At 32.0% G+C, this 14,330-nt stretch overlaps 1 pseudogene; it reads left to right on the forward strand.

The window, feature by feature from the left end:
* The first annotated feature begins 13,756 nt into the window (after positions 1–13,756).
* On the forward strand, positions 13,757–14,089 carry LOC147410834 (cell division control protein 48 homolog A pseudogene; annotated as a pseudogene).
* The last annotated feature ends 241 nt before the right edge of the window (positions 14,090–14,330 follow it).

The following is a 14,330-nucleotide window of genomic DNA, read 5'->3' on the forward strand; positions in this document are numbered from 1 at the left end:
TGTTTATTGGATTATTACTTGAAATCAAATAAATTTTCTATTAAAATGAGAAAAAAAAAGTTACAACCCTGAATTCGCTATATTAAATTAGTAAATTTCCCTAAACATTATAAGACAACTTTGCAGGCTGCAAGTTGTTATGTTGCAAATCATCACAGAATTTTGTGGTGATTTTTAGTTTGAAATGGTTTTACGAGATACTTAAAGAGAAAATGTAGAGGTGTACAATACAACCAACACAAGCAAAATTTTGCGGCTAGGAGCAATCAAGCACCAAACTATGACATAAAATGATACAGATTTTATCTGAAATTCTAATAATTCGAATCCAAATTTAGTGGGTTTGGTTTCATTAAGTATATCCGAATTAAAATATGGTTCTAATATGAATTGATGTCCCTTGATCCAAGTTGGATCTGGGTTGGATACAATTCCATCCCTATATTCGCCAATATTTGAATGATATATTACTTTGCAAGTTGAATTATTATATTTTTTTAAGTCATCACTCTTTAATCAACAACGGTTAGGTGTAGTGGTTAAGGCTTCTCTCCAATTTGGAGAGGTCTTGAGTTCAAGTCACATTCAAACAATTTTATTTGAAATAATCTTATACGATTTGACATTATCCAATTCAATCGACTAATAATCTTACATGATTTGACATTATCTGACTCGATCGATCAAAATCAATTAATTTTTTCGGATTGAATCTGGATAAAAAAAATTCAAGTATGGATATGAACAAACTCATATCTTCTTGAACACGACCCCTTTTTAAGCCCTGGACTCAATAAAACAATATTTATTCAATATCTGAACTACCCTTTCAATTGTGGCTTTAAAGGATTTGAAAATGTCTATTGATCCAGCCCTCTCACGTTTTAGTGAATATTTGAGATACCTATATATTTTATAAGACCATAATCTTCTCTTCAAATTAATGGAAAAAAAAATCTAAATAAATATTTTTTTAATATAAAGCCTAAAATAATTGGATCCCTTAAAATATATAATTTATTAAAATCTTAAAAAATGTCTAAATATTTAAAACAGTGTTAAAATTTGATTCAAATTTTCATCAAATCGAATCAACTAGAGACATCAAGAGTGGACTCAAATAAAATTATAGTACTTTTATAAAGATTATTTTTTTTTTAATATTTAAAATAAATAAAATATATTTCTTATTCTCCCCAAAAAATATAATATATAATCTAATAACTAGATCAAGTTTTTGACCTTACTAAGTGCATTTTCAAGTTGACTTGGCAAGTTGGTTGCACTGAGTTTGGGTTCAAATGACTACAAAATACAATCCAATCTAGTCAACTCGAATAACTAGTTTTTATAAATACCTATTGACTTGATTGGATTTTGCAATGTCTCAGCCCCAAACTCGTTGTAACCAACATTCTCAGTCAACTTGGTTGAGTCACCTCGAAATGCATCGAGTTAGTTTAGAAACTTGACTGAATTATTTAGTTATATAAAATATTTTTTGTGAAGAATAAGAAATATATTATTATTTACTTTTAAAATTTATAAAATATTTTTTAAAATTTCATAAAACTAATATAATTTTATTTGAGGTGATACGCAAGTTTCAAAGTTGATTTGATTCAATGGAGATTTATTTGAATCGGATTTTAAATATTTTAATAAACTTAACTATATTTGAAGTTTTAGAACCCTTCATTGGTTTGCCTTCACACCAAAAGTTAGTCCAATCATCATCATCATTGTTAAAATAAGATGGTTAGGTTTTTTTGGTCATTTAGATTATTATTTTTTAGTATATAAGAGAAGACTAAGGTCAAGGGGTGTGTCATCAATTCTAAAACACCTGAATATCTCAAATATTCATCAAACGAGGAGGTAAAACCTTTGGTGCAAACACGATTTCCTTAATCATTTAAAATTGTTGTTGTAAGGGTAGTTTAGGTATTTTAATAAATAAAAATTCTTTAAGAAGTCCATTTTAGACTAATATCTTATAAGGCATGTCCTTAAGAATCCCATTTTTTCACTAAATGACTATTTGGAACATATTTTCAAAAAACAAGTCTTGACCTTCATTTTCCAAAAAATTTACTCGTAAGAAACAAAATTTTAAAATCTTTGTGTGGGTTGGACGTGAGCATGACACGTGGAAAGATAATGTGGAACGACAGCGAACTATGATGAGTGGGTGGAACAACCTAAAGATCACGTGAGACATCCTAATCATCACCGACCCTTTCTAATAAGTGACTTTAGGCACCTTTGAAATTGATGTTTTAACGCGGGTTTTACAATCTCCAAATCTCCAATAGTAATATATGCTCCCTTACTTATAGTTCTAATTATATGGACCCATTCGAATATTCTTCAATTTATTTATTTTAAAATTATGCCATACATGACTATATGCGGAGATTGAAAAGAAGGACAATTTTCTTTCAAAATCAAGACATAAGGGAGCTAGTGCAATCATGGAAACACAATAGAGGTAATGTGTATGTTTCACATAAATATCATGTCATGACATGTGTTGACACACTAAATTGAGATATGATGCCATACCACATGACATGGAAGATAAGTTACGACCGATAAGCAAAATTATACAGTCAAAAAGTTTAAAAACCTATAAATTAAACGTCTAAAATGGGAGGTGTACAATATTGTAAAATTCATAGTTTTTGGTGTCTACATTATTGACTTATTAAGGTCCAAACGACATGTCTACTTTACTTTTGTGAACCGTTGGGTCTAACGTTTATGAAAATAGATCGTCCCCTATTGTTTAATTTATACACAGAACACACAAGATTTTTTGATCTATCTTTTTCTCTTCGATATATAATTTTGTTGCTTTTACAAAATTCGATCTAATTGAATTCATCGTAGATCTGTTATTTTCAAGTGCACGATTAACATATAGTGATTGTTGAATCTTGAAAACTAGACGTCTGAAATCGACTGCACTAAAGATTTAATCTTAAGGGGGCGAAATTGGATTTAAGGACAATAACTTCTCTATACCTCCGTTGTCGATAAGTTCTTCCAATTTCTTCATATTATTTACATTAGACTACTATTTATAATCTTTTGTTTCAACAAATCAGAATTGAAATTTAATATACAATTTTCTTTATCAAAGAATTTAAATTCTCTTCAATTAAGGAGAACCCTCAAAGATTCTATCTAATGAGAGGAAATTGAGAAGGGGCATCAACGTTTTACCAATCCCTCTTCTATGTAAGAGATTTGTGAAAACGATAAACTTGGACATCTTGTTTTCTATTCTTTCTCCTATTTATTTATTTTTATATAATATATATTTAAAAAAGAAAAAAAAAAAAACTCAATGGTTGGTAGTTTATTTTTGTTAGAATAAATATTTGTTATTTCGAATTTTATGTGCTAAGCTGATGAATTAATGTCATCATGCCGTCTATTGTATTGGAAAACAGGTAAAAAAAAAACTAAGCATTTAAATTGCTTAGATTTTTTTTTTTTTTGGCTAATTCTCTCTCTCCACTAACCAATCATTGTTGTTTTTTTTTCAATATATGCGTGGTGGGGGAGCACATAAAATTCAAAGCAGCAAATCTCTATTCTATTTGCAATATAGTATATAGTCTTGCATTAGTCTATCCTAGTGTTGGATACAAAAGCGTCCAATGACGTTGGACCCTAGAAGAGCACTTTATACCAACTTTGCCATTCTTCTGTCTTTATCGGGCAACCGTTCTCACGCTTTCCCAACAATCAAACGCGTTCCAGGGGTTGACTATCCAACGGTTGGTGGGAATTCTTATGGAAATATGAAGAGATCCTGGTCGTTGCTTTTATCCCACTAGCTTTGACTGGGATTGGTGAGTTCAGTGGGTCCAATCACAGAGACTTTTACACCAATAGTCAATCTGTTCTGATATTCTTAAGGGTTAAATCCATGGTTTTCGAATCCAGTATTTCGTTCCCTGGGTCCCACCCAAAATCGAGTCACTCAATTCTTCAATGAATCAAACGGTTGAAACTTTTTTAAATAAATATTCATCTTCTTTTGCTATTGTGACGAGAAAATGCATACGACCAGGTGTTCATGGACACAAAAATAACTTAAAAAATGATCCATTTTTAATATTTTTTTCTTATAATTATTGTCATAAATATATTTCTATTATGTTATCTTCAATCACCTTTGCTAATATTTTAAACTATAAAAAGACCTTAATATATTAAATTTTTATTTTTATTTTTTTTGATTGGTGAGCCTTTTTTGAACGAGTTCAGTAATTCGATCTCTGGTATCCTCACCCAAAGACTTTACCAACAAACTAATATATTAAATTATAAATATGATTAAAATTAGACTATCAGTTGAAAGTCTTTAAAAATATTTTAAACTACTTATTAAATTTGTTAATCAAACATAAATTCTAATTTTTGAAATGCATGTGCGTTTGAACATGTGATCTACTAGTATTTAAATAATAATAATTATTTTTTAATTCTATTTTAAGTTAGATTAATATATGCTCAACAATACTCTTATTTTACATTAGAATAAGTGGATGATTTTTACACCTCTAGATTTACTCTTCTACTGTAGATTCTCATTGAAGTGTAGTGATATGAAGGTATTCATCAATTATGAATATTTTTGGGAATTTTGGAGATCCTAAGCCAATAAGACCTCTTGGAGACTACAAACAAATCTCTCTAGCTAAGTTCATAAATTTTTTTCTTAGCAATCTTAATGCATAATAAAATACTCTCCAAAAACTAAAAATCGTTTTTGCATAAAAATATTTATTTAGAATCAACTGGGATTTTTTTTTTTTAATTCTCATATTTTTCCTTAATTGATCGAAATTCTTTTGTTAGGAGTCCACCTCTATTTCTAGACCAAAACTTTCAAAAACACATGAAACCATCATTTGTAACTTCCGTCAACATTGTGCTCAACATCGTGTTTTGAATTTGCCCAACACTGTGTGATGAACTTGTTATTTACAGATTTCAAGAGCCGTTACATTAATAACTTCCTTCTTGTTGATCATGTGTATACGTACATACCCTAATCTAATTACAATCTTTATATCTTTGTCCTTTCACAAATTTTCTTATATTCATCTCTTCATAATTTGATTTGAAAATTCATCTCCAAATAGAATCATGGTGATCCTAGGAAACTTTATGTTTGGACTTTATTCATCGATGATCAGTTGAGTGTTTCAAGTTCAACCGCGTGCCCCTCAGGTTGAATCATCTCAAGAAGCTAACCATGTTGATGTGTGGATGTCTTGGCTCGACAACTCACTCATTGAGTGGTCCTACTTACTTCAAGGATAAGATATTGTCCCTCTCAACCAATCTTGTTCTATTTTAGATGCCATGTGGAGGCGTCTTATTAGTCCATGTTGTAGGATGTAATTATGCACCCACAGCTTAAAAAGGTTTGGGAGAGTTTGGACAGAATTTTAGATCACTTGAGCCCCTTCTCCCTTTGCTTTGGAGTGGGATCCTATCTATAAGATTTTGAGAGACCCTTGGGGATAAACTTGTCCTAAATCATAGGATTTCCAATATTTTCAATAAAATCTCTAGAAAAATCTAAATTATCTTTCCTCTTATTGGATTTTATGGTCTTTCACTCAACTATGGTCTCACCAATCATGATGATCAAGAAAATAACATTGTAAAAGGTTATAGTTTCTAAAAAATTCTTTGAGGAGGTTAAAAAAGAGTTAGGTCTATAGTTTTTGGTCAAATCCTAGAGAACTAGGCTAGATGATATGCAAAAATGGACTTGGATTTTGGACATTAAGGTCATCTAGCCTAACTAATCCTCTAACAACCTAAGGATAAGAATATCTTTGTTTACAAGTTCTAAAATATTCTTTAAGTTGGAAAAATTGTCAAAACTCATTGAACTTGGTCTAATTACATTGAGCCTTCTTAAATTGAGGATGGAATTGGAGGACATAAGTATAATCTACTTTCGTTAGTTCTAACAAGATGAGATTAAGGTAGTAATTACACTCATGTGGAGATCAATTTGACCAAGGTCTTTGTTAGAAGAAAATGGAAATTTACAAGACTATGATCATAGGTTTATTGAAGGATTAAGAGATGGGCAAAAGAGTAAAATGTAGGGTTTTCTTGAGGTAAAAGTTATTAAGGAGAAGGTTAAAGGGTAATTAACTTTAAGAAAATTCGAGTGCACATGGGTTTGAAAACTGCCCAACAGAATTGGTCTTAGGTAAACCAAGGTTTGTGCAAATTTTTTGCCTAGTCGTGGGTCACCCTTAGACCAAGCAAGATTTCCTTCTAGCAGTGGGTAGCCCTTGGCCAAACTTAAAATTTGTTCTGGTTGTAGGTCACCCTTGGCCAAACTAAATTTTCCTTTTGACCGTGGGTTACCGTTGTAAAATTTTCTTTTGGCCATAGGTTACCCTTGGCCAGGCTAAATTTGTCTACAAAATGATCTTTAGACCTTGGTTGTTTGAAAAATGGGGTATTTGACCCTCTTGAAAGTTACTTTGGGTCAAATGCTTTCTCGAAAGATTTTTGTTACTTTCGGACTTGGCCTAGGCAAAAATGGGGAGTCTACAATATTGAAAAATAAAATGACTAGAAAAAATTGGGTAGCATAATACCTCATAGTGGATCAAATGTTATAATTCAAATTAATACCAGTCCAGATCTTAAACCATCCCAAAAAGGAGGATACAATAAGAAGAACAAAAAAAAGGAAGAAGACCAAGAGATACAATATAATAAAATGCCTAAAAATAGCATACAAATGCAGAAAAAAGAAATGAGACAAAAGAACATTGCAAAACAATCTTGAAATCAAATGGAAAATATCACGCCGAAAAACGCTATATGATGATTTGATGATCGCTATATAGCAATTTCGCCTCCAAAAAAATAATAATAATTTGACTCCTTTAAATGAAAAAAAGGGGATTGGAAAACAGAAGAAAAATAACTTTTTTTTTATCAAAAGTTGTTGTAACGTGACCATGATATCATGAAACAACAAAAATTGGTGAAATTGAAGTATTTCGAAACATTTTACAATAGCAAACATTTAAAATAGGAAAAATTGCTAAGACATTATGAAATCAATAGCATGACATCAACATATAAAACCAAGTGAACAACAACAATGAAAACAGATTTGGAAAATAAGATTTTAGAGGAAACAAAACAACAAATAACAATAAAAAATTCAAAGAAACAAAAATTATACACAGGATATAGAGACAATTATTAAAACTAGAAGAAAACTCATAAATTGAAACCATGCCTTTAGGATTATTAGATTTGATCTAAAACGTGCTAAACCAAAGAAAAACCAACAAAATTTGAAACATGGTCGATTACAACCAATATCCTCTCAATGAAAGTACCATATTTTTCCCTATCTCAATGGCTTAATTTGAATGGATGGAAGTAGGTAGATGATAGATAGGTATAGGTAGGTAGTAGTGACGGTGGTAGATGCAAGTTGGGGGGCAATGATGAGTTCTTGGCTGATCTCATCCTACTGCAAGGAAAATGATCCATAATCCAATCTCTTAATGCAGCAAGGTGATCGGTCCTAATTTGCATTTTGAAGTCTTTTCGAAGCTCTAAACTCGAAATCAACGTCTCAATTGAATCTAAATAAGAAATTTAGATTTAACCGAAAAACTCATGAAAATTTAAAAATTGAATTTTATAATTGTAGATTAGAACTAACAATTAGGCATTAAATTTGTCTATGGAGAAATTCATTTTGATTGAAAAACAAACAAGTTAGATTCATGATAAAACTCAAATTAAAAAATGATAAAAAAATTAGAAAATTCTGAGAGAAAAACTCAATAAATCTAACACCAATCTAATCTTACTCAGATTTGAATAAAATTCTTCTTTAATTGCTTCTTTTGAGCTGAAGCTTCAAATCTTACAATAGTTTTTCAACAATGTCGGAGAATTCTCCCAAGATCTAGGCTCTCTCTAGAACTCTTTGAGATCCTAAAAAGCAAAATTTCTTATGATCCCTCTTTACAACCAATTTCTCTAGAGAAGGATACAAAATCTGGATCTTTCCCTACATTTATAGAATCATAGAGGAGAAATAAATACAAAATAACCACCATACCCGAATTGATTGACCCATTGTAGTTCCAACAATCAAACTAGACTCTGGATCACTTTACATAGTATAGCCATCCAAAATCATTATTTGTCTAAATCTTTATATAGATAGCGACTCAAAATCGCTATAAGTATGGAAAATCGCTATATAGCGATTTTGCTTTTAATCCTTTTGAGTCTCAACTTTATCACCTTCAAATCGATCAATTTTACTTATTCCTTAACCCATAAAACTGTGATCAATTGCACTACTACTTGATTTTTCTTCAGAATATCCGTGTCAGGGCTTGAATTGTAAATGAGCCCAATATGAGGTATAACAGTAAAGTTCTCTTGATGTTTACCTTGCAAAGGAACTCAAAGGTAAACTTCACATTAAATCAACTCAATCAAAGAGAAATAGGGCAATGAAAACATTAATTGATAATAGTTAAGCTAGAAAAAAATCATCCAGCAAGCCTAGTGGCTAACAACACTATTACAAGAAGAACAATATACAACAACCCATAAACGAAAGTAATAACTCTAGGAGAATCGTGGGTTAGAATATAAAGGACAATAAAAAAAGCTCAAACAGTACATTATACTCCCTAGTACATGCATCCTTTCACATTGAAAAGAGAAGACATTCCATTTCAGATCCAGGGCAATCGCTTAGTGAAAGAGAAAGAATCTAAGAATTCAAGTGGTTGAACCAAGGAAATGTGCAATCAGCATCGCGAAGATCCTTGTTTATAGGTACGACCGTTTCAAATGAAATAAAATCTCAACTTCCTTGCGTCCAATCTATTTTATCTCTTTCTTCTTTTCAATTTTCATGCTTCTCGTAATGTTGCATCATTCCTTTATGTAGAATAGCATAGAATAGTTATATATGAAGTGAAAGGAAACAACAACTAATATCTGAAAACCACCACCTAGAACAGCTAACGCGGAAAATTAAAGGATACAGAGATGAAAATAAACTTTTGTAACTACTTCAAGGATCGAAAATAAGATAGAGAAATTAAAGATGATAAAACGACACCAAAGAGTAGAAATTAGAGGTGTAAATCAAAAGAAAAATAGGAGAAAACATCCTAAGAAAATGGCAATTTGAAATCGTGGTCAATGAAACAATAACATCCCAAAAATTATTTTGCATTTTGTTGCTAGGCAATAGTGAAATTGTTATAACCTTTGGCCAAATTTTGGAAAAGTAACGATATGGACCAAGCGATTCCGACACAACTTAATAACGACATAAACAATAACGATTTAAGAATTACCCAATTACAATATCAAATAACAATGATTTCGAAATTGGTCAATAAATAACATTGATATAAACAAAATGAAATTGGGAAATATTGAAAGAAAATAGCGATTTTGAAAAAGTAAACTTAGAGGACTAAGGAAAGAATCAAATTCACGAAATATCCCAAGAATAAAAAGTAGTAGGAATTTTCAAAATACTATAAAATAATGGAGTAGATGGCGAGCAATTCAACCAATGGCCAAAGAGTGTTCCAATATTAGAAGGAAGAGGAGTTATAACAACACCAATAACTTCAATAGAAAAAAAAAGCATGAAGAATAACAAGGAGAAGAAACAAAAATAATAGAAAAAGGGTTAGCAACATCAGAACCAACAACAATAGAAATAAAGAGAGAAATAAAAAAGAGAAAAAGAAAAATGACAATAGAGTCAACAAGCAAAGGGACCAGAAGGTCCAAAAGCAGGTAAGTAACCAAGATCCTAAAATTAGGTTAAACATTATATATTTTTGAAAACTTCAAATTAAAATATGATTGTGTGGCACTCCGCCAAACGCTAACACAAATCCCAAGGTCACCTCGAAAATCGAACATGACTTCCCCTATTTATGTTAACGCTCCATGAAACTCGGAAGTATTGTAATTTAATATACCACAAATTTTGACTATATAAAAAGACAACACGAAAAATAACAACGAAAAACTGAAAATATCTAACACGTGAGTATATCAAAGTGCAGAAGTTTACAATATACAAGATTATAAAAAGCTTTCACTCTAACATGAATCCAATTACTCAACCCCGAAAACTATATACATATCTTGGGACGAACAAACTCCTAGTGGATGTAGTCCCGAAGCTCACCGGATAATGGACCCTGATTGTTGGTATGACCCACCAGATGATCCTCACTTGACGGCTCTATTATTATTCTTCAACTACAAGCTCTAGAGCTAAAAAAATAGAAGTAAAGGGTGAGTAACGATGGTTACCCATTAAGTCCACAACCAATTTCTACTAATAACCTCTCCTAAACATAATCGAGTAAGCATACTGAACATTTTAATACATGCAAATCTTTACAAAATAAAATATGATTAACTGGTACATATAGTCAGGGATGAGTAGCTAAGCATTTTTAAAAGAATCACATATCATCAATCGTCAGTACTCATTATAGATTTCTATTTTTATACAAATCTAAATAACAATATTGAAACAGTAGACATGTTTTTTAGTTTATAATTCAAAATAAAGCGACAGGTACATAATACATAATGGTGGAGCAATAGAATTAAAGAGTTGGGATTCACGACTGGATCGCTCCCAGTCAAGACATGATATTCCTTAATAAAATTGTAGTTCCTGATTTTGTTATTTTATTGCAGCCATACCTCTAGGAGAGGTATCACTATTAGATGACCATTACAATTCTGTGATGGTTATCATGATTGAGTCGAAGGAGGCTCACTTCCACTCAGTAGTCCATCCACTAAAGAAATAAATGTTTTTCACAACTCGAATATCGTCCCAGTTATTTTTTAGGCTATTATGGGCCTCTAAAAAAATGTTGTTAGTTTCACACTTCCTCTCCAAGGATCCTAATGGACCTTCGTCCTCAAAGGATATTTGTTTAGAAGGTCAACCCTTATTAATAAAATATAAAAAAAAACTAAAAGGCCAAAAGCTTGCAAAGGTGTCTGAGATAGGGAATATAGACTAAATGATTGCCACCTCTAACCCTATTTTGATCTTGTGGAGATTGAGGAAAATTTTGGTGCACAAGAAGTTGACGTAGCAAAAGAACTAGAAAAGCTTGTAGAACGTTGTAGACACCCCATTTTTGCACTTGCCTGATTAATCAACTCGTTAACCCGATTGCAACGGTTCCCAATGATGAATGTTTATTCCAATGTTTTATTTTGTTACTGGATATGTTTCAGAAATCCGGATGAGGTATCTCGAACTGACAAAACCTAGAAACCACGCTACGCTAGGAAAGTATGACCCCAGAAACCTAGAAATCATCATTTTTCAAACAAAAAGAAACTTCACGATAAAATTCACTAAAAAATGACCAAATTATCAAAATACCCCTAACATCAAAACAACCCTAGAGCCTACGTTACGATTAGAAAAATTCATTCAAACACATAAAATAACAAATCGAAACCAAATAAATCATTTCACCAATTTTCACAGAATTTGACAAAATTACGAAAATGCCCTTCATAAAGTTCACAATCATTTCACACAAAAAAACTTCATGAATAATACAAACCAATATTTTCATTGAATTTCTTACGAAAAATTATTTCTAAAACATCCTAGAACATCGAAAACTGACTTAAAACGCGAAAAGTCCTCTTCGGGGGTAAAACGATAATTTCAAATTTTCATAATTAAAAAATTTGAAATTAATAAATAAAATATTAAATAATTAAAGTGAAATATTAATAAAATTAATTTAAAATTTTGAATTAAAAAAATTGATCAATCGGACTCTCAAGTAAAATTGTTGAGGATTCGTAAGATATTTCTTTAAGGACCCCTCCATTTGGGGGTCCAAAGAATTAAAGATATAATAGAGGGGGTTCTCCAAACAATTAAAGTCAAGGTATTTAAAGTCAATCAAGTAAGACTAAGTCAACTCTTAAAAAAATCTATAAATAGAGGTCCTCACACCCTATTTTCGTATCAAATCATAAACCCTAGGAAAAATAGGTCAAAAAGCCTCCCTAGCCTCTTATAAACCCTAATTTTGAAACCCCAACTCCTTACCTAACACTCATACCTCAATTTTAGCTTAAAAAACACCTAAAAACCCTTCAAAAACACCCCCAAAATTCATAAACAAATTCAAAGAACCCAGATCTAAGGAAGGGGTACCTCGTCTCGGAGATCAGAAATCAGATCCGGAAATAAACTGAAGTAAGGAATACTGAACAAGGAGTTACTCTGTTAGATCTAAGGGAACGATAAAGTTATCTTCGAAAGGTATAATTTCTTAATGTTTTTATCTAGGTTTTTTTTAGCAATGTAATTTATTTGAAAAATTAATAGAGACCGACTTTGGCCGGGCGAGGTTGGTACCTAACACCTTCCAACCCCGTAACGTGATCCCCAGACCCTTTTTTCTTTCGTAGATTAGTAATGTTTGCCTTTCTTAGAGTCAGTTTGGTTCCTAGACCATAATAACTAGGTGGCGACTCCCAAACCTCAAGGGTCAAAAGCGGATCCGCGCACCCCGCGGATCGAGGGCGCTTTCAGTGGAAACTCCGCTGGGGATTATTGAGGATCAAACTTGAAAAACCCCAAGTGTGGGATGCATTGCTAGTAGGACCTTTTTTTATTTTATTTTTATTTTTAGTTATTTGTTTATTTGTTTTTTTTATCATTCTCTTTGGCCTAATTATGGATCATTTGTTTGGATTCCGAATACTTTATTTTGGCACATTTTCATACTTTATTCCGAACTGACCCTAAATAATGCAGGATGTCAAGAGGATAATAGTGTGAAAAAATGGTTGTTGAACCATTTTCATTGTTTGATTTATTTACTATTTTTGGGTTGTATTTGGATTGATTTTGGGTATGTTATCTTGGAATATTACTTTTTAGGATTCAATCTAAGGTTGTTTTGGGATGACCCTAAATAATGAAAGATTCAAATTGACATAAATTGATGATGGAATGATGGTGGTTGAGATGAGAGTTATGATTATTTAAAAAAAAAAAAAAAAATTTTGGATGAATTTTTTTGGGTGCGTTACTGAGCATATGCGGCAAGTTGTGAAAAAAAAATTATTTGTGAGTAATACACTAAGAAACGAAAAAATTGACTTTTTTAATGTTGTTCGTGATGAGGAGAGGATTTCAAGAAAAATAAATAAAAAAAAAATCAGAATTTTTTTTGACACGTGGTGTGCCATTAGCAGAAAACAGCTTTTGCTGTTTTCTATCTTCTTCTCCACAAAGAATGACGGAAAACAGCAAACAGAGAGAAAGATCTCTCTCTCTCTCTATGTTATTCTCAACTTCATCTCTTCGACTTTGGTTTCGACTTCGATTCTCAAACCGCAAATAAAAGAACCGAACTAAACCAATCTGAATCTTCAACTCCAAGGGAACTACGAGAGATTTCAGCACTGCAATATTGGAACGTAAGAAGGCAGCAAATCGGCTTGTTATCGATGAAGCAACCAATGATGACAACTCTGTGGTGTCGATGAATCCCGAAACAATGGAAAAGTTGCAACTTTTCAGTGGTGATGCGATCTTGATTAAGGGCAAGAAAAGGAAGGTTAAACCTGCATTGCTCTTGCCGATGACATATGCGATGAGCCAAAGATCAGGATGAATAAAGTTGTCCAATCAAACTTGAGGGTTAGGCTCGGTGACGTCGTTTCTATGCACCAATGTCCTGATGCCAAATATGGGAAGTGTGTCCATATACTTCCTGTGGATGACACAATTGAAGATGTTACTGGGAATTTGTTTGACACAGATTTGAAACCTTATTTCCTAGAAGCATATCGTCCAATAAAGAAAGAGGATCTCTTCCTTGTTAGAGGTGGAATGAGAAGTATAGAATTTAAGGTCATTGAGACCAACCTAGCAGAGTACTGTGTGGTTGCCCTGGATACTGAAATCTTTTGTGAGGGGGAACCAGAGAGAAGCAAGAATTAGTAGAGGATCAGACCTTGAAATCTCACCTATTAAACCCCTTTTATTCATCAGCAATGAGATCGATCGCACTTATTTTAACTCTTCAGATATTCAAGATCGAAATTCTAGAGTTTTATTACCTAGTGAAGTCTGCAAAGCAGTTCTATCCGTCAATCCAGCTCTAACCCCAATTTTGCAGTTACGGTGATCTATGGTAAAGATTCAAGATTAGGATTTTTCAAATCTGGTAACAAGATTTGGA

The sequence above is a fragment of the Akebia trifoliata genome, chromosome 1 (genome assembly GCF_017979445.1).
Source record: "Akebia trifoliata isolate Shusen 1 chromosome 1, ASM1797944v1, whole genome shotgun sequence".
Lineage (NCBI taxonomy): Eukaryota > Viridiplantae > Streptophyta > Magnoliopsida > Ranunculales > Lardizabalaceae > Akebia > Akebia trifoliata.